The sequence below is a fragment of the Conger conger genome, chromosome 12 (assembly GCF_963514075.1).
Source record: "Conger conger chromosome 12, fConCon1.1, whole genome shotgun sequence".
NCBI classification, from domain to species: Eukaryota; Metazoa; Chordata; class Actinopteri; order Anguilliformes; family Congridae; genus Conger; species Conger conger.
Genome location: NC_083771.1, coordinates 2,553,924 through 2,574,727, shown reverse-complemented (window position 1 = coordinate 2,574,727; position 20,804 = coordinate 2,553,924). Strand labels below are relative to the sequence as shown.

General features: G+C 54.7%; 9 non-coding genes and 3 pseudogenes across 9 annotated transcripts; all 12 read left to right on the top strand.

The window, feature by feature from the left end:
• Positions 1 to 197: 197 nt before the first annotated feature.
• LOC133106042 (U5 spliceosomal RNA) lies at positions 198 to 314 on the top strand. Its single transcript, XR_009704221.1, has one exon. It is a non-coding gene; the product is annotated as a U5 spliceosomal RNA (small nuclear RNA).
• Positions 315 to 5,720: 5,406 nt separating this feature from the next.
• LOC133106342 (U2 spliceosomal RNA) lies at positions 5,721 to 5,894 on the top strand (annotated as a pseudogene).
• A 372-nt stretch (positions 5,895 to 6,266) lies between these two features.
• LOC133106041 (U5 spliceosomal RNA) lies at positions 6,267 to 6,383 on the top strand. The gene has a single exon (XR_009704220.1). It is a non-coding gene; the product is annotated as a U5 spliceosomal RNA (small nuclear RNA).
• A 432-nt stretch (positions 6,384 to 6,815) lies between these two features.
• Positions 6,816 to 7,006, top strand: LOC133106239 (U2 spliceosomal RNA). The gene has a single exon (XR_009704408.1). It is a non-coding gene; the product is annotated as a U2 spliceosomal RNA (small nuclear RNA).
• A 372-nt stretch (positions 7,007 to 7,378) lies between these two features.
• On the top strand, positions 7,379 to 7,495 carry LOC133106040 (U5 spliceosomal RNA). Its single transcript, XR_009704219.1, has one exon. It is a non-coding gene; the product is annotated as a U5 spliceosomal RNA (small nuclear RNA).
• A 432-nt stretch (positions 7,496 to 7,927) lies between these two features.
• On the top strand, positions 7,928 to 8,118 carry LOC133106238 (U2 spliceosomal RNA). Its single transcript, XR_009704407.1, has one exon. It is a non-coding gene; the product is annotated as a U2 spliceosomal RNA (small nuclear RNA).
• Positions 8,119 to 8,490: 372 nt separating this feature from the next.
• Positions 8,491 to 8,607, top strand: LOC133106038 (U5 spliceosomal RNA). The gene has a single exon (XR_009704218.1). It is a non-coding gene; the product is annotated as a U5 spliceosomal RNA (small nuclear RNA).
• Positions 8,608 to 9,039: 432 nt separating this feature from the next.
• LOC133106576 (U2 spliceosomal RNA) lies at positions 9,040 to 9,174 on the top strand (annotated as a pseudogene).
• Positions 9,175 to 14,314: 5,140 nt separating this feature from the next.
• On the top strand, positions 14,315 to 14,495 carry LOC133106359 (U2 spliceosomal RNA; annotated as a pseudogene).
• Positions 14,496 to 14,867: 372 nt separating this feature from the next.
• On the top strand, positions 14,868 to 14,984 carry LOC133106037 (U5 spliceosomal RNA). The gene has a single exon (XR_009704217.1). It is a non-coding gene; the product is annotated as a U5 spliceosomal RNA (small nuclear RNA).
• A 432-nt stretch (positions 14,985 to 15,416) lies between these two features.
• On the top strand, positions 15,417 to 15,607 carry LOC133106237 (U2 spliceosomal RNA). The gene has a single exon (XR_009704406.1). It is a non-coding gene; the product is annotated as a U2 spliceosomal RNA (small nuclear RNA).
• A 372-nt stretch (positions 15,608 to 15,979) lies between these two features.
• Positions 15,980 to 16,096, top strand: LOC133106035 (U5 spliceosomal RNA). The gene has a single exon (XR_009704215.1). It is a non-coding gene; the product is annotated as a U5 spliceosomal RNA (small nuclear RNA).
• The last annotated feature ends 4,708 nt before the right edge of the window (positions 16,097 to 20,804 follow it).

Genomic DNA, 20,804 nt, shown 5'->3' with positions numbered 1-20,804 from the left:
GCCTCTGTTTTTTAGCAAAATGATGTAGTTTTCTGTGCGGGACGTAACTGTTTGTTGTCATTGCGCTGTCTCGCTTTTCCCACCTTCCCTCTCGGATTGTCTGTCTGTCCGGCCGGCTGGCGGCAGTGGCAACCCCGGGTCAGTGGGAGTGGCTGGGAAGGGGGCCGGAGGCGCCTGGTGCGCTGAAAGGTCACATTTCGCTCGGGTTTCTCTTCAGCACGCACAAATCTTTCGCCTTTTACTAAAGATTTCCGTGGAGAGGAACGCACCTGAGTTTGTGCTATTTTTGGATGCTCCGTCCACAGGGCGGGGCAACTTCGAACGGTTTAAGGACAGACGGCAATGTGCGACAGGTATGCGGGTTGCTTGCGAGTCGCCGACTTGCTCGTTTCTGGCTTATCGCCTGCTTGCCGCGTGCGATCGATGCCCCGCTCGCTAAATAGCTTTGGTCGCTGCCTAGAGAGCAGCTATTCGGTAAGTGACTCGGTAGTAAGTACGTCACAGCGTACTCGGTATGTGTCGAGTGTTTTTGGCGGCTGTGCCTGCCAGTGGAGGACAGTGGATCTTGGTGGGAGGAGCCAGCTGAGTCCGGTCGTTACGGTAGCTCGCCGACCGGCCAGTCAGTGCGTGCGCAGGGTTCTTGGGAAGGCGGGGAGGGGGGCCGGCCCCTGGGCCAGGTGGCGTCTGCCCCGAGCGCGGTCCGGGGCCACCGGGAGGGCGCCGTCGGCAGGGGCCCGTTTGCGGTTATCGCTTCTCGGCCTTTTGGCTAAGATCAAGTGGATTGTGGTGGTGAGAAGCGACTAAACAGTAAGTATGTCTTCAAATAACTGGAGAGCAGTGAGAAATACGGCAAGGATGAAGTGGGCAGGAGTTCCTGGGGGCATGCCACAACGAGAAGAGTTCGTAAAGTCGTGCATTTTGGAGAAGTTTCTTTTGTCAGAGAAGGAAATCCTGGGGATCCAGCGTAATGGAAGGGAGGAATTTGTAGACGTCGCCTTCAGGGGGCCGGATCCTTTCAAGGCCTTCATGGAGCGGTGCAAGAGGGAAGACCTGGGGCCATGGAGAGTGGAGTCCATGGAGAGGAGGAACCACAGGGTAGTGATTATCAATCTTTTTGATATGAACGTGCCGGACGAGGCTGTCGGGAGGTACCTCGAGAGGTACGCCAGGGTGGTGGCCGGACCCAGATACCGGAGGGACGCCTACGGTTTCTGGAACGGCCAGAGGGTGTACGAGGTCCTGCTCCGGGAGAGCGACCATGGCTACGAGGGCTACCTCCATCCTCCAGCCCTCTGCATGGTCGAGGGAGTGAAGGGCCACATAATGTACTCCAGGCAGCCTCCCTTCTGTCGACGGTGCATGGAGGTGGGCCATGTCGACGCGGGGTGCCGGTCGGTGGTCTGCTATAATTGTAGGCAGCAAGGGCACATGGCGGCGGAGTGCAAGGAGCCACGCACCTGCAACACCTGTGGCTCCAGAGACCACTTTATGAGGGCATGCCCGGAGCGCCGCCGCACCTACGCCGACGCAGCCAGGGAGAGGGTAACGTCTACACCAGGGCCAGCGGGGGCTGAGAGGCCTACGCCAGGTGCAGCAGAGCAGGAGAGGCCTACACCAGGCCCAGCAGGGGCAGGGAGGCCTACACAAGGGCCGGCAGAGGCTGAGGGGCCTATACCAGGCCCAGAGGAGGCAGAGAGGCCTACACCAGGCCCAAGGGAGGCGGAGGGGCCTACACCAGGCCCAGCGGAGGCGGAAGGGCCTACACCAGGCCCAATGGAGGCTGAGGGGCCTATACCGGGCCCAACGGGGCCTAGCACCGGGGAAGGCCCGATCCCAGACACCGATCGGGGTCCCGACAGCATGGAGGGGAGGGAGACGGCGGATGAAGGCAGTGAGGGCTCCGACATGGAGTTGTCCACAGAGGAGGAGGCCGTCATCAGGCTGAGGGGCGAAAAAAGGAAGGAGAGGCCGGAGATGGCTGGAGCTCCATCAGGGGGGAGGAGGGCTAAGGCCAAGGCCCCGACCAAAGCCATGGCTAGGCCCAAGGACTGGGCCGAAGAGGTGGAGAAGGAGATGGGGGACGCGGAGGCCCTGATACCGACGGAACCCGAGCGTATGATGGAGAAGATCTTCGGAAGGAGGTAGGCTGAGAGCCTGTATATCCGTTTTGATATAACTTCTCAAATGGAGAAAACTTTCATGTCTTTGAACACTAGAGGCATAAAAGACAGAGATAAGCGAGCGGCACTGTTTTTATCATTTAAAGACGTGTCGTTTGACGCGATGTTCCTGCAGGAGTGTCATTTGGGAGGAGGGAGGGATGTCGCCAAGTTTTGCAAAGATTGGGATATGGGGCCTTCGGTCTGGTCAGTGGGCAATGTCCACGCCGATGGGTTGGGGATTCTGTTTAAGGGAAGGGGGATGGTGGTTGAGGAATTCCTGTCGATTGTTCCAGGGAAACTGTTGTGTGCTGATGTTTTGTGGGGAGGGGAGAAGTTTAGGCTCATAAATGTGCATGCCCCATGTAATATTTCTGAGCGTTTGTGTTTTTTCAAGATGTTGCCGGTTTTATTGGCGACAAATCGATGTATTGTTTTGGGGGGGGATTTTAATGTGTCGGTGGACGAGGGGATAGTGGGAGGGAGAAGGGATTTTTCAGTTCTGTATTTAAAAAAAGAGATTTTGGTTAAGTTTTCTTTGTTTGATTGTTTTAAAGAAGATGGCCGACAGGGGGAGGGATACACGTGGTCAAACTCCAGGGGCTGTAGGAGGAGGTTGGACTACTTTTTTGCCTCAAAAAAATGGAGGGTGGAAAGTTTTGCGGTGATTCCCAGCTGGTCCTCAGACCATAGTGTAGTAAAGTGTATTTTGGGGGGAGGGGAGGCTAGAAGACAAAGGAGATGGTCTTTTAATGCCAATCTCCTTAAAGATTTTGTTTTTTGTGAACAGTTCACGGAATTTTATTTGGGGTGGAGGGTTTTCAAAGCCCAGTTTTCCTGTGTGCTGGAGTGGTGGGAAATGGTGAAACGGAGGATAAAGGAGTTTTGCATAGCCTATGGCATAGCGAAAAGGAGGGAAGAGAGAGAGAAGGTGTGGGCACTGAAGGGAGAGCTGCAATACTGGGTGGGGGTGGCAAACAGGGGAGGGAGGGTGAACGCAGAAGAAGTAAAGGGGTTAAAAGAAGATATAAAATCGTATTACATCGAGAAAGCAAGGCGTTTTGCCTTCCTGGCAAGGGTGGAGCGGAGGGAGAAGGACGAGAAGGTAACGCCTTTCTTCTTTAAAACGGTGAGAGCGCGGCAAAAGGAGGGGAGGATAGAGGCGATAATGACAGGCCAGGGGGAGGTAAGGAAGCAGGAGGAGAAGCTGGACGCCGCAGCGCTTTTCTACTCGGTGCTGTTTGGGAGGGAAGAGAGGGACACAGAGGAGGGGGACAGGCTGGTAGCGCAGCTCTGGAGGAAGGTAGGGAGGGGAAAACAGGAAGCCCTGGGGAGGAGGATAAGGATGGAAGAGGTAAGGGAGGCCTTGTTCTCTTTAAAAGCGGGGAAAACGCCAGGGAGAGATGGGATTACCAGGGAGGTATATACCCACTTCTGGGGGATAGTGGCTGAGGACCTGGTGGAGGTTTTTAACCGGGCGGGAGAAGTGGGGAAGATGCCCTTATCGATGAGGGAGGGGGTAGTGCACCTGTTGCACAAGAAGGGGGAGAGGAAAGATCTGGGGAACTGGCGGCCAGTAACTCTCCTCTGCACCGATTACAAGGTGCTGGGGAAGGTGCTGGCCAACAGGGCCAAGGGGGTGTTAGGGGAAGTTCTGGGACCTGACCAAACTTGTGCTGTCCCAGGAAGGATGGGGTCCCAGAACTTGATTCTTTTAAGGGATCTTTTGAGCTGGGCGAGAAGCAGGAAAGTTGGGGTAGGGGTGATAGGCCTGGACCAGCAGAAGGCTTTCGACCGGGTCGACCACGCCTTCCTGGTGAAGGTTTTAGAGAGGATGGGGTTCGGGGAGGGCTTCATTACCTGGGTGAAGACCCTCTACAACGGGGCCTTCAGCCGGGTAAATGTAAATGGGGCCCTGAGTGCACAGGTGATGCAGGGTAGAGGGGTGAGGCAGGGGTGTCCTTTGTCCCCTTTGCTGTACGTGTGCGTGATAGAGCCCCTGGCAGAGCTGATGAGGCAGGACAGGGTATTCAGGGGCCTGCAGATCCCGGGCAGCGGGGGGGAGAGGGTAAAGGTGCTGCAATATGCCGATGACACCACGGTGGTGGTCTCATCGGAGAGGGACGTAGAGAGGGTCATGGGCCTGGTGGGCCAGTACTGTCGAGGGTCAGGGTCAAAAATCAATTTTACTAAGTCGACAGTGATGGTGACCGAGGGATGGAGAGGGAGAAGGGGGGAGGAGTATGGCCTGGTAGCGTGTGAGGAGGGGATAAAGGTGCTGGGGGTCCGTTTCAGCGGGGAGAGGGCGGACAGGCTGAACTGGCAGCAGTGCCTGGAGAAGGTGGAGAAGAGGTTAGGCGTGTGGAGGGAGAGGGCGCTGACACTTTCAGGTAAGATATTAATAGTGAAGGTGGACATTTTACCGAGGATTATTTATTTAGGGAGGGTTTTTCCGATCCCGGCGGTGTATAAGATCAGGCTAAACCGGTTGATTTTTAATTTTTTATGGGGAGGGAGGCTAGAGCCTGTAAAAAGGGAGATTTTATTTTTGCCGGTGGAAAAGGGCGGGAGAGACCTAGTAGACGTGGGCCTGAAGGTAGAGGTCTTGTTCACGAAGAGTATCTACGACGCCTTGGTGGGAGATGAGGGCCACAAGTGCCGGCACCTCATGAGGATGTGGGTGGGGACGGCCATGAGGGAGCTGGTGGGGTGGGACAACAGCGGGCCGAGGGCGGAAGACATCCCGTGGTGCTACACGAGGGCAGCTCTCTTTTTAAGATCTAATAGAGAGATTATCGCGGCACAGGGGCTGGGGGATCATCGGGCCCTCTACAAAGAGATCCTGGGCAGGAGGACAAGGGCGGTAGAGAGGGAGGTGGAAAGGAGCGGAGGGCAATGGAGGTGGTTGTCGGCCAAGTGGCTCCCAAACCGGGCGAGAGACCTGAACTGGATGGGCGGTCTGGGAAGGCTACCGGTGAGGGAGAGGATGCACAGGGCCGGCACGGCCAGGAGCCCTTTGTGCCCCAGGGGCTGTGGGAGGGAGGAGACAGGAGGGCATGCCCTGTGGGAATGCCCCTTTGCAAGGGTCTTTTGGGGGAAGGCAAATAAGGGGGTGTTTCTCCCGGTCTGGGCAACAGCGGTGGACAAGGCTGGGGTCATGAATGCAGCTGGGATGGAGAGTCGGAAGGCTGAGGAGAGGGAGGTGTTTGGCCTCCTAGTGAGCTGGGGGAAGCTGGCCCTGTGGGACAGCAGGAATCAGAAGGTCAGGAACCCCAAAAGTAGCATGACGGGGGTGCAGTGCTACAGGGGGTGGGAAAGGAGAGTAATGGTGGAGATAGGGGTGTGTGCCCAGGTAGAAGGGGAAAAAAGGGGCGAAAAGAAATGGGAAAAGGTGAAGGTCGCCTTGAGCCTATAAAAGGCAAATGTGTAAATAGTGTATATAAAAGTGTAAATAGTGGATGTATATGTGTTGTCTGTAGAAAAGATGTTGGGTCTGTACAGTGTGTGTGTTATGTGTATGTAATGTGAATATGATGTAAAAGTATATTTGTGTAAATAAAAATTTCTTATACAAAAAAAAAATCTGTTCTTATCAGTTTAATATCTGATACGTCCCCTATCAGGGGACTATATATTAAACGGATTTTTGGCACAGGGAGTCGGAGAAGGAGCTTGCTCCGTCCGCTTCAAGCATCGACCCGTTATTGCAGTGCGTTCGGGAACGGTGCGCCTCTCCAAGTTTTGTGCAAAAAAAGGTTGTGTTTTGTTGTCCTTTACTAGGTGGGTGGGTTGCCCTGTTCTTCCCCCTGTTTGTTTGTTTGTTTGTTTGTTTGTTTGTTTGTTTTTTTTTGTATGTATGTAAATTGTGTTGTAAATAGGGTGAATATGTGCCCTTGTTGTAAGTGTGCTTGCCTCTGTTTTTTAGCAAAATGATGTAGTTTTCTGTGCGGGACGTAACTGTTTGTTGTCATTGCGCTGTCTCGCTTTTCCCACCTTCCCTCTCGGATTGTCTGTCTGTCCGGCCGGCTGGCGGCAGTGGCAACCCCGGGTCAGTGGGAGTGGCTGGGAAGGGGGCCGGAGGCGCCTGGTGCGCTGAAAGGTCACATTTCGCTCGGGTTTCTCTTCAGCACGCACAAATCTTTCGCCTTTTACTAAAGATTTCCGTGGAGAGGAACGCACCTGAGTTTGTGCTATTTTTGGATGCTCCGTCCACAGGGCGGGGCAACTTCGAACGGTTTAAGGACAGACGGCAATGTGCGACAGGTATGCGGGTTGCTTGCGAGTCGCCGACTTGCTCGTTTCTGGCTTATCGCCTGCTTGCCGCGTGCGATCGATGCCCCGCTCGCTAAATAGCTTTGGTCGCTGCCTAGAGAGCAGCTATTCGGTAAGTGACTCGGTAGTAAGTACGTCACAGCGTACTCGGTATGTGTCGAGTGTTTTTGGCGGCTGTGCCTGCCAGTGGAGGACAGTGGATCTTGGTGGGAGGAGCCAGCTGAGTCCGGTCGTTACGGTAGCTCGCCGACCGGCCAGTCAGTGCGTGCGCAGGGTTCTTGGGAAGGCGGGGAGGGGGGCCGGCCCCTGGGCCAGGTGGCGTCTGCCCCGAGCGCGGTCCGGGGCCACCGGGAGGGCGCCGTCGGCAGGGGCCCGTTTGCGGTTATCGCTTCTCGGCCTTTTGGCTAAGATCAAGTGTAGTATCTGTTCTTATCAGTTTAATATCTGATACGTCCCCTATCAGGGGACTATATATTAAACGGATTTTTGGCACAGGGAGTCGGAGAAGGAGCTTGCTCCGTCCGCTTCAAGCATCGACCCGTTATTGCAGTGCGTTCGGGAACGGTGCGCCTCTCCAAGTTTTGTGCAAAAAAAGGTTGTGTTTTGTTGTCCTTTACTAGGTGGGTGGGTTGCCCTGTTCTTCCCCCTGTTTGTTTGTTTGTTTGTTTGTTTGTTTGTTTGTTTTTTTTTGTATGTATGTAAATTGTGTTGTAAATAGGGTGAATATGTGCCCTTGTTGTAAGTGTGCTTGCCTCTGTTTTTTAGCAAAATGATGTAGTTTTCTGTGCGGGACGTAACTGTTTGTTGTCATTGCGCTGTCTCGCTTTTCCCACCTTCCCTCTCGGATTGTCTGTCTGTCCGGCCGGCTGGCGGCAGTGGCAACCCCGGGTCAGTGGGAGTGGCTGGGAAGGGGGCCGGAGGCGCCTGGTGCGCTGAAAGGTCACATTTCGCTCGGGTTTCTCTTCAGCACGCACAAATCTTTCGCCTTTTACTAAAGATTTCCGTGGAGAGGAACGCACCTGAGTTTGTGCTATTTTTGGATGCTCCGTCCACAGGGCGGGGCAACTTCGAACGGTTTAAGGACAGACGGCAATGTGCGACAGGTATGCGGGTTGCTTGCGAGTCGCCGACTTGCTCGTTTCTGGCTTATCGCCTGCTTGCCGCGTGCGATCGATGCCCCGCTCGCTAAATAGCTTTGGTCGCTGCCTAGAGAGCAGCTATTCGGTAAGTGACTCGGTAGTAAGTACGTCACAGCGTACTCGGTATGTGTCGAGTGTTTTTGGCGGCTGTGCCTGCCAGTGGAGGACAGTGGATCTTGGTGGGAGGAGCCAGCTGAGTCCGGTCGTTACGGTAGCTCGCCGACCGGCCAGTCAGTGCGTGCGCAGGGTTCTTGGGAAGGCGGGGAGGGGGGCCGGCCCCTGGGCCAGGTGGCGTCTGCCCCGAGCGCGGTCCGGGGCCACCGGGAGGGCGCCGTCGGCAGGGGCCCGTTTGCGGTTATCGCTTCTCGGCCTTTTGGCTAAGATCAAGTGTAGTATCTGTTCTTATCAGTTTAATATCTGATACGTCCCCTATCAGGGGACTATATATTAAACGGATTTTTGGCACAGGGAGTCGGAGAAGGAGCTTGCTCCGTCCGCTTCAAGCATCGACCCGTTATTGCAGTGCGTTCGGGAACGGTGCGCCTCTCCAAGTTTTGTGCAAAAAAAGGTTGTGTTTTGTTGTCCTTTACTAGGTGGGTGGGTTGCCCTGTTCTTCCCCCTGTTTGTTTGTTTGTTTGTTTGTTTGTTTGTTTGTTTTTTTTTGTATGTATGTAAATTGTGTTGTAAATAGGGTGAATATGTGCCCTTGTTGTAAGTGTGCTTGCCTCTGTTTTTTAGCAAAATGATGTAGTTTTCTGTGCGGGACGTAACTGTTTGTTGTCATTGCGCTGTCTCGCTTTTCCCACCTTCCCTCTCGGATTGTCTGTCTGTCCGGCCGGCTGGCGGCAGTGGCAACCCCGGGTCAGTGGGAGTGGCTGGGAAGGGGGCCGGAGGCGCCTGGTGCGCTGAAAGGTCACATTTCGCTCGGGTTTCTCTTCAGCACGCACAAATCTTTCGCCTTTTACTAAAGATTTCCGTGGAGAGGAACGCACCTGAGTTTGTGCTATTTTTGGATGCTCCGTCCACAGGGCGGGGCAACTTCGAACGGTTTAAGGACAGACGGCAATGTGCGACAGGTATGCGGGTTGCTTGCGAGTCGCCGACTTGCTCGTTTCTGGCTTATCGCCTGCTTGCCGCGTGCGATCGATGCCCCGCTCGCTAAATAGCTTTGGTCGCTGCCTAGAGAGCAGCTATTCGGTAAGTGACTCGGTAGTAAGTACGTCACAGCGTACTCGGTATGTGTCGAGTGTTTTTGGCGGCTGTGCCTGCCAGTGGAGGACAGTGGATCTTGGTGGGAGGAGCCAGCTGAGTCCGGTCGTTACGGTAGCTCGCCGACCGGCCAGTCAGTGCGTGCGCAGGGTTCTTGGGAAGGCGGGGAGGGGGGCCGGCCCCTGGGCCAGGTGGCGTCTGCCCCGAGCGCGGTCCGGGGCCACCGGGAGGGCGCCGTCGGCAGGGGCCCGTTTGCGGTTATCGCTTCTCGGCCTTTTGGCTAAGATCAAGTGTAGTATCTGTTCTTATCAAACGGAGACAACTTTCGCGATTCAGTGATTGTGCGTGTGGGACCATGGATGCTCCAGGACCGGAGATGGCAGGAGGAACCCTACGGAGGAGGAATACAATTCGGCTGCAGGTTGCAATGGAGGAGAGACGGAAGGTGGATCTGCAGTTCGTTGTAGTAAGGCTTTTTAAAGATTTTTTCAATGTGGGAGTGGAGCGCATGTATTGTGTGCAGGACTACCCGAGTAGGGGGTTGTTTGATGTGACGCTGGACAGTGAGGGCCTGTGTCTTGAAGTTTTTGAGGCCTACAAGGAGAGGAAGGAGGCTGAAGTACTAAAGGGGATTAGCATGGAGCCCCTTTTTTCAAGTGACGTGAAGCTGGTTACCCTGCTTACTTATAACCCGTTTGTGACGGCGAGGGAGGTGGAGGTGTTTTTGGGAAGATATTGCACCGTGTTGAGGCCGGAGGTGAGGATGCGGAATCGGTTTGGGGTGTGGAACGGGAAGAGGCAGGTCCTGGTGAGGCTCAGGCCAGAAGAGAAAGCGGTGGGCGGTGTGAGGCATCTGCCTGCAGTATTTTCCATCGGGCCGGATAAAGGTTTTCTAACCTATTCCGGCCTACCTACATACTGCAGGAGGTGCCTCAAGTATGGACACATGGCAAAAGACTGCAGTTTCTTCGTGTGTTTGGCATGTGGGGAGGAAGGCCATGCGGCACGCGAGTGCCCGGCAGGAAGGAAGTGCCATCTGTGCGGGAGTGGGGAACACCTGATCCGGGACTGCCCGGCCCGGAGGCGCTCCTACGCCGAGGCAGCAGGAGGACAGCCGGCTCCCCCTGGTGGTGGGGAGGAGGAAGCGCAGGGGGAGGGGCAGCAGAGCCAGGCAGAGGAGCGGGGACGTGAGCAGGGCAGTGCTGCTTCGGCCGATGCAGCGCCTCCTGGAGGAGAGGAGGAGGAGACGCAGGCACCTGGAAGCGAGCCAGCTGGGGAACAACAGTCGGCGGAGGCGGCGCAGGGCTCAGGGGCAGCTCCTGCAGCAGAGGTGGTGGAGGAGTCGGAGTTAGAGGCCTCAGCTTCGTCGGTGCCTTCATCTGGGGAGGTGCCCCCCACCCCGCACCCTCAGGGCAGGAGGGGAGAGGCGAAGGCAGGCAGGGCAGTGCCAGCCTCTGGTGGAGCAGAGGTGGGGCGGAAGGCAGAGGCAGCAGAAGAGGCGCCCCCAGAGGGAGCTTCTGCGGCGGTGCGCGCGGGGGCAGCTGGCGGTGAGGAAGGAGGCCTGGAGGGGGGGGTGAAGCGTAGCCGCACCCCCACTTGGGCGGAGGCGACGGAGGAGCTGGCAGTAGCGAGCACCAGCGGGGAGAGCGGGTCTCCAGGGCTGGGGGAAAAGAAAAAGAAGAAGAAGAAGAAGGTCAGGCTGGGCGTGGCCAGGGGGGACTTTCACTCGGACTCTGAGGACTCCCTAGGCAGGTCGAGCGGTGAGAGCCGGGTGAGGGACATGGCTTCCCCACTGTCCGAGTGTGGGTATGACGGGGGGATGGTTCAACTGAGGCCCCCGAATGAGGTACCCTTTTTGGAGTATGAGGAGGAAGGGGGAGGGAGGTTTGGGGGGTTCAGCCTGTGATGGTGGGGTTTTAGTTTCTGTTTTGTTTGTGTCATGGCACAATATCTCAGAATAATGACGTGTAATGTGAGGGGGTTGTTAAGTGGGGAAAAGAGGAGGGGAGTTTTTCATTTTTTGTCTGCGCAGAGTTTTACGTTTTGTTTTTTGCAGGAGGTGCATCTGAGGTCCAGTGAGGACTCTCGGAAATTTACTTTGGAATGGAAGAAGGGGTTTTCTTTTTGGAGTGTGGGTGGGGCCCATTCCTCGGGGGTGGGAATTTTGGTTAGAGGGAGGGAAATAAAAATTGTGAATGTGTTCTCGTGGGTGCAGGGGCGGGTTCTTGTGGTGGATGGGGATTGGAGGGGCATAAAGTTGAGGATGGTAAGCGTTTATGCGCCAGCCATGATACAAAGGAGAAAGGAGTTTTTTGTATCTTTGGAGCAGGTATGTGCCACAAGTAGGTTTGTAGTGATGGGGGGGGACTTTAATGTCTCCCTTGAATCACCTGATTGGTCGGTGGCACACCTGAAAGGTGTGTTAGGGAGGTTCTCCCTGAAAGATGGGTTTAGGGAGGTGTGGCCAAAGGACCCAGGGCTTACCTGGGGGAACAGCAGGGGGGCCAAGTCCCGTCTCGATTTTGTTTTTGTTCCGGGGGGGCAGAGGGTGAAGGCGGCCGAGGTGATCCCCCTTTATTTTTCGGACCACAGTGGGGTGGTGGTGACAGTGGGGTGGGATGCGCCAGCCTTTGGGAGAGGGTGCTGGCGCATGAATACTCAGGTTTTAGAGGAGGAGGCCTTTTGCGTGCGCTTCAGGGAAGCGTACGCAGGGTGGGCAAAGCTGAAGCCTTTTTTTAGCTCGGCGGTGGAATGGTGGGAGGTGACGAAGGCCCGAATCAAGGCTTTTGTCATCACGTACTGCCGGGGGAAAAAAAGGAGGGAGCAGAGGTACTCCCTTAGGCTGCAGAGAGAGCTGGAGGGGCTCTACGTGAGATGGAACAACGGGGGGGAGTTTGACGAGGGGAGGTGGGAGGCCTTAAAGGCAGAGCTTAAGAGCATGCATGAGGACAAGGCACGCTCCCTGGCTTTTAGGAGCCAAGGAGAGAAATACGAGGAGGATGAGACCTGCTCCTCGTATTTCTTCCAGAGGGTGAGGGCGATGAGGGCAAAGAGGGTGATGGAAGGGCTGAGGGGGGAGGACGGGAGGGTGCATAGAGGAACGCAGGAGATGCTAAAGGTGGCCTCCTGCTACTACTCGCTCCTCTTCGGGGAAAGGGAGGTGGACAGGAGTGCCTCCGAGCGTTTTCTGGGCTTGGTGGAGGAGAGGGTGCCGGAGGGAGTGAGGGCAGTACTGGAGATGCCTTTCAGCTCGGAGGAGCTGAAAAAGGCACTCTCCGGGATGAAGGGAGGGAAGGTCCCGGGGAAGGATGGGCTTCCCAAGGAATTTTATTTTAAATTCTGGGAGCTGGTGGGCCGGGATTTTTTAGAGGTCGTTCGGGAGATCCACGAGAGGGGGGAGCTCGCCCCTTCGATGAAGGAGGGAGTGGTGGCCTTACTATATAAGAAGGGCGATGAGCTTGATTTGAACAACTGGCGCCCGATAACACTTCTGGGCGTCGACTATAAGCTCATCGCCCGGGCACTGGCGGGCCGGCTGAGTTTGGCCATGCCATTCCTGGTGGGGGAGGACCAGACCTGTGGGGTGGAGGGCAGGTCCGTAACATGGAACCTCCAGCTCACGAGGGACGTTTTTTGTTGGGTGGAGGAGAGGAACCTACCGTTGATTTTTGTTTCTCTGGACATGGAGAAGGCATTTGACAGGGTCAGCCATGGGTTTTTGTTTGGGGTTTTGGCGCGCTTGGGCTTTGGGGTGGGGTTTTTGAGGTGGCTGCAGCTCCTGTATAAAGGGGTAGGGAGTAGGGTAGGGGTCAACGGGTTTTTGGGGGAGATGGTGGGGCAGAAGGGGGGGGTAAGGCAGGGTTGCCCTTTGTCACCGCTCCTCTTCGTGCTTTACATAGAGCCGATGGCCGAGGCAGTGCGGAGGGACGGAGGGATAAGAGGGGTCCCAATGCCAGGAGCAGGGGGGCAGAGCGTGAAGGCAGGGCTGTACGCAGACGATGTCTGTCTGTTTTTGGAGGGGGACGGGAGTGTGCGGAGGGCAATGGAGGTGGTGGGGGACTTTGCCAGGGGGGCGGGGGCTTCTGTTAACCTGGCAAAGTCCACCATGAAATATTTAGGGGCATGGAAGGGTAGAAGGGATGGACAGTGTGGGCTGCAGGTAAGTATAGGGCCAGTGAGGGTCCTGGGGGTAGAGTTTGGAGAGGGAGACAGGCGGGACGCAGTGAGGAACTGGGAGAAGAGGGTGGCGGATGTGAAGGCCAAATTAGGCCTCTGGTCAACACGCCGGCTCACACTGTCCGGGAGGGTGTTAGCGGTAAAGGCCGACATTTTTCCGTTTTTAGTTTATTTGTCGTATGTTTTTCCTTTGCCCGTGCGGCTTAAGAGGGAGCTGGTGCGGGCGGTGTTCAAGTTTTTGTGGGGGGGGGGTTACGAGTATATAAGGAGAGAGGTAATGTATATGGCGGTGGAGGAGGGAGGGAGGGATGTGTTACATGTTCCGCTTAAGTTAGATGTGTTGTTTTTTTGTAATTTGTGTGTTTCCTTGGTTTCCCCGGTTTGTCATAAGTTTCAGTATTTTGTTCGTTTTTGGTTTTCGTCCTGTGTGCGGTTTCTGGTGGGGTGGGACAACAGGGTGCCGAGGGGGCAGGTGGCCCCTGCTCATTATGCGCAGGTGGGGCGCTGGGCCAAGAGGCACAAGGAGTGTGCAGACAAGGGGCTGGTGCTGCAGCACAGGGCCCTGTACAAGGCCTTAAAGGCGCGGCTGAGGCCTGTGGGGGGGACAGGAGTGCCGGTGGGGCGGGAGGTCTGGGCGGCTATCCAGCCAAAGGGCCTGGAGAACCGCCTAAGGGACCTGAACTGGCTGGTGGCCTACGGGAGGCTGCCGGTGAGGGACGTCCTGTACCGGCACGGGCTGACCCAGAACAGGTTCTGTCCCAGGGAGGGCTGTGGGAGGGAGGAGGAGACCGTGGCCCATGTCTTCTGGGGCTGCCCCTTTGCCCAGGAGGTGTGGCAGCTGATGGGGAGGAGGTACAGGAGCATAAGGGGGGTGACACGGGAGGGAGTGTTGTGTGGAGAGGGGTTGGGGAGGGAGAAGGGGAGGGCCAGGTTTCAGACACTGCTGCTGCTGAGCCTGGCGAAGCAGAAGCTGTGGGGGGCGCGGGGGGAGAGGGGGGCGGTGAAGACGGGGTGGACAGGGAGGGGGGTGGTGCGGATGGTGGAGGCGGAGGTGGAGCGGCGCTTCGGATGGGAGGTGCTGAGCTGGGGATTCCACGCTGCATGGGAGCGATGGAAGGGGGTGATATAAGGGTTTTTGAGGGGTTTGGTTGTGGTTCTGCTTTTGTTTCTGTTCTTGGTTGTGTTGCTGGTTTCTGTTCTGTTTTTGTTTGTATTGAAATGTGTTTGTACAGTGGGAATGTGTTGGGACTTTAGGGGAGGGGGTGGTTTTGAGTTTACTTTTGTCAAGACGATGTGATTTGGGTTTTGTTGTTCAGTGTTGTAAGGGAATGTGATGTGTAATGTGTTTGGTGCGGACCAATAAATTAATTTAAATACAAAAAAAAAATCTGTTCTTATCAGTTTAATATCTGATACGTCCCCTATCAGGGGACTATATATTAAACGGATTTTTGGCACAGGGAGTCGGAGAAGGAGCTTGCTCCGTCCGCTTCAAGCATCGACCCGTTATTGCAGTGCGTTCGGGAACGGTGCGCCTCTCCAAGTTTTGTGCAAAAAAAGGTTGTGTTTTGTTGTCCTTTACTAGGTGGGTGGGTTGCCCTGTTCTTCCCCCTGTTTGTTTGTTTGTTTGTTTGTTTGTTTGTTTGTTTTTTTTTGTATGTATGTAAATTGTGTTGTAAATAGGGTGAATATGTGCCCTTGTTGTAAGTGTGCTTGCCTCTGTTTTTTAGCAAAATGATGTAGTTTTCTGTGCGGGACGTAACTGTTTGTTGTCATTGCGCTGTCTCGCTTTTCCCACCTTCCCTCTCGGATTGTCTGTCTGTCCGGCCGGCTGGCGGCAGTGGCAACCCCGGGTCAGTGGGAGTGGCTGGGAAGGGGGCCGGAGGCGCCTGGTGCGCTGAAAGGTCACATTTCGCTCGGGTTTCTCTTCAGCACGCACAAATCTTTCGCCTTTTACTAAAGATTTCCGTGGAGAGGAACGCACCTGAGTTTGTGCTATTTTTGGATGCTCCGTCCACAGGGCGGGGCAACTTCGAACGGTTTAAGGACAGACGGCAATGTGCGACAGGTATGCGGGTTGCTTGCGAGTCGCCGACTTGCTCGTTTCTGGCTTATCGCCTGCTTGCCGCGTGCGATCGATGCCCCGCTCGCTAAATAGCTTTGGTCGCTGCCTAGAGAGCAGCTATTCGGTAAGTGACTCGGTAGTAAGTACGTCACAGCGTACTCGGTATGTGTCGAGTGTTTTTGGCGGCTGTGCCTGCCAGTGGAGGACAGTGGATCTTGGTGGGAGGAGCCAGCTGAGTCCGGTCGTTACGGTAGCTCGCCGACCGGCCAGTCAGTGCGTGCGCAGGGTTCTTGGGAAGGCGGGGAGGGGGGCCGGCCCCTGGGCCAGGTGGCGTCTGCCCCGAGCGCGGTCCGGGGCCACCGGGAGGGCGCCGTCGGCAGGGGCCCGTTTGCGGTTATCGCTTCTCGGCCTTTTGGCTAAGATCAAGTGTAGTATCTGTTCTTATCAGTTTAATATCTGATACGTCCCCTATCAGGGGACTATATATTAAACGGATTTTTGGCACAGGGAGTCGGAGAAGGAGCTTGCTCCGTCCGCTTCAAGCATCGACCCGTTATTGCAGTGCGTTCGGGAACGGTGCGCCTCTCCAAGTTTTGTGCAAAAAAAGGTTGTGTTTTGTTGTCCTTTACTAGGTGGGTGGGTTGCCCTGTTCTTCCCCCTGTTTGTTTGTTTGTTTGTTTGTTTGTTTGTTTGTTTTTTTTTGTATGTATGTAAATTGTGTTGTAAATAGGGTGAATATGTGCCCTTGTTGTAAGTGTGCTTGCCTCTGTTTTTTAGCAAAATGATGTAGTTTTCTGTGCGGGACGTAACTGTTTGTTGTCATTGCGCTGTCTCGCTTTTCCCACCTTCCCTCTCGGATTGTCTGTCTGTCCGGCCGGCTGGCGGCAGTGGCAACCCCGGGTCAGTGGGAGTGGCTGGGAAGGGGGCCGGAGGCGCCTGGTGCGCTGAAAGGTCACATTTCGCTCGGGTTTCTCTTCAGCACGCACAAATCTTTCGCCTTTTACTAAAGATTTCCGTGGAGAGGAACGCACCTGAGTTTGTGCTATTTTTGGATGCTCCGTCCACAGGGCGGGGCAACTTCGAACGGTTTAAGGACAGACGGCAATGTGCGACAGGTATGCGGGTTGCTTGCGAGTCGCCGACTTGCTCGTTTCTGGCTTATCGCCTGCTTGCCGCGTGCGATCGATGCCCCGCTCGCTAAATAGCTTTGGTCGCTGCCTAGAGAGCAGCTATTCGGTAAGTGACTCGGTAGTAAGTACGTCACAGCGTACTCGGTATGTGTCGAGTGTTTTTGGCGGCTGTGCCTGCCAGTGGAGGACAGTGGATCTTGGTGGGAGGAGCCAGCTGAGTCCGGTCGTTACGGTAGCTCGCCGACCGGCCAGTCAGTGCGTGCGCAGGGTTCTTGGGAAGGCGGGGAGGGGGGCCGGCCCCTGGGCCAGGTGGCGTCTGCCCCGAGCGCGGTCCGGGGCCACCGGGAGGGCGCCGTCGGCAGGGGCCCGTTTGCGGTTATCGCTTCTCGGCCTTTTGGCTAAGATCAAGATTCTGAGCAAAGCAGAGATAATTTTGAAGATGGCTGGAGTTTGGAGAGTGGTGCGGAATACTGTGCGAGCAAAGTGGACGGGGAGTGCTGGAGCTATGCCCCAGAGAGAGGTGTTCATCAAGAGCTTTGTGTTGGGGAAATTTTCTCTGACTGAGAAGGAGGTGCTGGGCATTCAGCGAAATGGACGGGAGGAGTATTTTGACCTCGCCTTCCGAACACCCTGGTTGTTCCAAGAGTTCCTGTGTCGATGCAAGGCTATGGAAGATCTGGGCCCCTTCGAGATAGAGTCTCTAGAGCGGAGGAACCACAGGGTCATCGTCATAAACATGTATGACATGAACCTTCCTGACGAGAACGTGACGAGGTTCCTTGAGCGGTATTCCAGGGTGGTGGCAGGACCAAGGCTGCGCAGGGACTCCTACGGCTTCTGGAACGGGCAGCGAGTGTATGAGGTGCTTCTGAAGGAGGATGAGCACGGGTATGAGGGGTATTTCCATCCGCCGGCCCTGTGCAACATAGATGGGGTAAGGGGGCACCTCATGTACTCCAGGCAGCCCCCGTTCTGTAGGAGGTGTATGGAGGTGGGGCACACCGACCAGGAGTGCGAGACGGTCGTGTGCCACAATTGCGGGAGGAGGGGGCACATGGCGGTCGAATGCCAGGACCCAAAGGTGTGTAATCTCTGCGGGTCGAAGGAGCATTTCATGCGCACCTGTCCGGAGAGGCGTCGTACCTACGCCGAGGCAGCAGGTGGTTCTGAGAGAGCCGAGCCGAGGCCAGGGCCACCAGCGCAGGAGCAGCAGGAGGCCGAGAGGGTGGAGGTGCAGCCAGCGGCGGAGACGCAGAAGGAAAAGGAGGCCGGGGGAGCTGAGCCGGAACCAGCAACAGGGCCTGTAGTGGAGGAGAAGCCTGAGGAGGGGCAGCGGGAGCTGGGAGGCGATACGGAGCAGAGCGAGCCGTCTGGGTCGGGGGTGGCAGGTACCTCCAGGGAGGTCAGTGTGGTGCAGGACACTGACCTGGAGGACATACTCACTGCCGACGAGGACAGTGAGGGCTCTGTGTGCAGTATGGAGGAAGAGGTGGAGATACGTGGGGCCAAGAGGAAGCAGGTGGTGGAGAAGGCCGGGGTGGTGGCTAGGAAGGCCGCCAAGAAGAAGGGCAAGTCTCTGGACTGGGCTGAGGAGGGGGAGCTCATGGATACTCCCGATGACGCCACATTGGTAAAGGGGACTGAGGCTTTTGCCCAAAGTTTGGGCCTGCAGTGAGTGAGGCCTGTGTTGCAATTTTGGTTTGGTCATGGCAGACAAAATTTTTATTTCATTGAACACAAGGGGACTTAAAGACCGGGGTAAGAGGCAAGCTCTTTTTTATTCTTTACGTTCTGTGCCCTTTTCTGTTTGTTTTTTACAAGAGTGCCATTTGGCGGGAGGGAAGGAGGTAATATCTTTAGTTAAAGAGTGGAATTTAGGGATTTCTGTTTGGAGTGTTGGGAATGTGTTTGCTGATGGTTTAGGTATTTTGTTTAAAGAGGGAGGGATTTTTATTGAGGAATTTGTATCTATTGTACCAGGCAGGCTCTTGTGTGTCGATGTTATTTGGGGGGGTAAAAAGTTTAGGTTTTTAAATGTTTATTCTCCGTGTAATATAACGGAGAGATTTTCTTTTCTAAAATGTCTGCCAGTTCTGTTAATGACAAACAGGTGTGTGGTGTTAGGGGGGGATTTTAATTGTTCATTGGATGAGGGAGTGGTTGGGGGCAGGAGAGATTTTTCTGCTGTTTTTCTAAAAGAGTTATTGGTTAAGTTTAATTTGGTGGATGTGTTTAAGGAGGGTGGGTTTCAAGGGCCAGGATATACCTGGAGCAATACAAGGGGTATAAATAGGCGGCTGGATTATTTCTTTGTTTCTCAGGGGGAATCAGTTCATGAGTTCCAGGTGACACCGAGTTGGTCGTCAGATCATCAGATGATTAAATTTTCTTTGGGAAGGAGGGAGGAGCCTCGGGGGGAGGGAATTTGGAAATTTAATAATGGATTTTTAAAGGATAAGATTTTTGTTGAGCAATTTAGGGAGTTTTATTTGGGCTGGCAGGTTTTTAAATGTCGCTTTGAGTCAATTCTGGAGTGGTGGGAGGTAGTGAAGGAGAGAGTTAGGGAGTTCTGTCAAGGGTATGGGAGGGCGAAGAGGAGGGAGGAGAGGGAGAGGGTTTGGCAGCTGCAGAGGGACCTGCAGTATTGGGCTGGGGTTGCCAACAGAGGAGGTGTGGTAGTATGGGAGGAGGTAAGTAGAATCAAGTCGGAAATTAAAGAGTATTATGTTGAGAGGGCGAGGAGGGTTTTGTTCATGGCCGGGGTGGAGAGGAGGGAGAAGGATGAGAAGGTGACAGCCTTCTTCTTTCGGAAGGCAAAGGAGAGGCAGGCGGCAGCAGCGATGGAGGTCTTGCTGACAGAGCAGGGGGTTGAGGTGACGGAGCAGCAGGACAAGTTGGATGCTGCTGTCAGGTATTATTCTCATTTATTTAGGGAGGCTGATAGGGATGTGGAAGAGGGAGATAGAATGGTGGAGCAGTTGTGGAGGAGAGTGGGGGAGGGGAAGCAGGAGGCTTTGGGGAGGGCACTCTCAAAGGAAGAGGTAAGGAGAGCCCTGTTTGGGATGAAGGGAGACAAGGCTCCAGGGAGGGATGGTATCTCAAAAGAATTATATGTTTGTTTTTGGGACATTATGGGGGAGGATTTAGTTGAGGTGTACAATGAAGTTGGGAGGGTTGGTTTATTACCATTTTCTATGAGGGAGGGAATTATTCATTTGATTTATAAGAAAGGAGACAAAAGGGAGTTGGGGAATTGGCGGCCTGTCACGCTGCTATGCGTGGATGCGAGGGTGTTGGGGAGGGTACTGGTCGACAGGGCTAGTGAGGTGATAGGGGAGGTGGTCTCTGGAGACCAGACATGTGCGGTTCCAGGTAGGTCAGGGATCCAAAATTTATTTGTGGTCAGGGATATTTTGAGTTGGGCACAGAGTAGGGGGGTAGGGGTTGGGGTTTTGAGTTTGGACCAGCAGAAGGCTTTCGATAGGGTAGATCATGGGTTTTTGTTTCAAGTTTTAGGAAAGATGAATTTTGGGGAGGGCTTTATTTCATGGGTTAAGACTTTGTATCGGGGGGTTTTTAGTAGGGTAAAATTAAAAGGGAAACTGAGTGGTCCAGTAGTGCAGGGTAGGGGGGTTAGGCAGGGGTGCCCTCTGTCGCCAATTTTGTACGTTTTGGTTATTGAGCCTTTGGCAGTGATGCTGAGGGAAGATAGGGCTTTTGTTGGGGTGCAGGTTCCAGAGGGTATGGGGAAGCCCATCAAAGTGCTCCAGTACGCCGATGACACCACAGTACTGGTGTCATGCGAAAGCGATATAGACCGGGCAATGGAGATTGTGAATAGGTATTGTAGGGGGACGGGGTCTTTGATTAACATGAACAAATCGGCCATTTTGCTTTCAGAGGGATGGATGGGGGGGACTGGGGGAAGGTATGGGATTGTTCGAAGTGGGGAGGAGGGGTTAAAAATTTTGGGAGTCCGGTTTTTGAAGGGGAGGTCAGACAATTTGAATTGGGAAGTGTGTTTGGGGAAGGTGGAAAGAAAACTTAACATATGGAGAAGCAGGGCTTTAACGGTGTCGGGGAAAGTCCTCGCAGTGAATGTCGATGTTTTCCCACAAGTTTTATACCTGGGGAGGGTTTTTCCAATGCCGGTGAGGTATAGGAGGAAACTTTTGAAATTAATTTTTTCTTTTATATGGGGGGGTAGGTATGAGCCCGTTAAGAGGGAGGTGATGTATCTCCCAGTAAGGGAGGGGGGGAGGAGCCTTATTAATATTCCTTTGAAGCTGGAAGTGTTGTTTTTGGAGGGGGTTTATCAAGTTTTAACGCGGGGAGATACACATAAGTGTTTTCATTTAGCTAAGTTGTGGGTTGGGACTGCGTTGAGATGGGTTACTGGGTGGGACAACAGGGGTCCGAGGGCAGAAGATGTGCCCTGGTATTATGAGAGGGCCATTTTATTTATGAGATTGAATAAAGTGCACATGACCAGGGAGAATCTGGAGGACCACAGGGAATTGTACAAGAGGCTCCTGGGCGGGGTGGTGAGAGAGGAGGGGAAGATGCTGGCGGGGAAGGGGGTGGACTGGGGCGCTTTACAGGGGAAGGGGATGCCTAATCGGGTGAGGGACCTAAACTGGTTGGGGGCTCTTGG